Below are 1,348 nucleotides of genomic sequence, written 5' to 3'. Positions count from 1 at the left end.
ACCTATTGTGTCTTAGCTGTAGAAAAGCCACTTCCCTGAATAGTGACGTGCCCACCTCCCGCCTTCCTCCTCCCCATTACGTCCATTCTACAGACCAAGGGCACATTAAAATTTCCTGAAGTGTTACTTTAATCCTCCCATTGCCTACTGGAAACATTCCTGTTACCTAGAGGAGCAAGATCACGTTTGTAAGGTCTGACCGCGCCGTGGACGGCATGGCGACCCCCGTGAATCGCAGGCACACCTCTGGAGGGCCTTCCGGAATTAGAAAACCTGAAATGGCTGTCAGATCCGAGAAAGAGGAAGAAACGGTGCTCGCTTCGGCAGCACATACACGAAAGTAGGAACGATACAGAGAAGATCAGCACGGCCCCTGCGCAAGGATGACACGCAAATCCGTGAAGCGTTCCATATTTTTAAAAAAAGAAGAAGAAGAAGAAAGAGGAAGAAATGATCCACCTCAGCAGAGCCCGCTTAACTCTGAGACACTCTCTACTGCTTCTTATTCCCGCCTCAGTTGACAAGGCCGCTGGACTTTGTAACTGACCTGGGCCAGCCTTGATGCCACACCCTACGACCCCATCCCAGCTTGCAAACCCACTTGCCAGCTTGCAAAAAACCTCCCTAAATTTAACTTTTGTAACTTTCCACTGCCCACCGCAAACCTATAAAACCAACTCCTATCCCACCGCCCTATTCGGCCTCAGCCCACCTGCACCCAGGTGAACAAACAGCCATACTGCTCACACAAAGCCTGTTTGGGGAGGTCTCTTCATTCAGAGCGCCAGGTTTTTGTTGTTTTTTTTCCTTGAGACGGGGTTTCACCATGTTGGCCAGGATGGTCTTGATCTCTTGACCTCATGATTTGCCTGCCTCAGCCTCCCAAAGCTGGGATTACAGGTGTGAGCTACCGCGCCCGGCCTGAGAGCGCGCGTTTTAACCACGTTCTCATTCCTTCTGATAATCAGTTGTCCTCGTCTTGCAGAATATCCCTTCCATAACTTCTCCAGCTTGCAGTGGTCCCTGCTAATCGGGACACTAGTCCCTACTAATGAGGAGGCTGAGGTGGGAGGATGACTTGAGGTCAGGGGTTTGAGGTTGCAGTGAGCTCTGAATGTGTCTGCACTCCAGCCTGGGCGACAGAGCAAGGATCCCAACTCAAAAGGCAAACAAACAAAAGAAATCCAGAGCTGCTGGGCATGGTGGGGTGCGCCTGTAATCCCAGCTACTCGGGAGGATGAGGCAGGGAAATCATTTGAGCCTGAGAGGCAGAGGTTGCAGTGAGCCGGGATCGCACCACTGAACTCCAGACTGGGTGACAGAGCAAGACTCTGTCTCAAAAACAAAA

At 51.3% G+C, this 1,348-nt stretch overlaps 1 non-coding gene across 1 annotated transcript; it reads left to right on the top strand.

The window, feature by feature from the left end:
• Positions 1–311: 311 nt before the first annotated feature.
• LOC116528077 lies at positions 312–418 on the top strand. Its single transcript, XR_004258843.1, has one exon. It is a non-coding gene; the product is annotated as a U6 spliceosomal RNA (small nuclear RNA).
• The last annotated feature ends 930 nt before the right edge of the window (positions 419–1,348 follow it).

The sequence above is a fragment of the Sapajus apella genome, unplaced genomic scaffold (assembly GCF_009761245.1).
Source record: "Sapajus apella isolate SASKATOON/1434 unplaced genomic scaffold, GSC_monkey_1.0 scaffold56, whole genome shotgun sequence".
NCBI lineage: Eukaryota > Metazoa > Chordata > Mammalia > Primates > Cebidae > Sapajus > Sapajus apella.
This window is presented reverse-complemented; position numbering and strand designations above follow the sequence as displayed.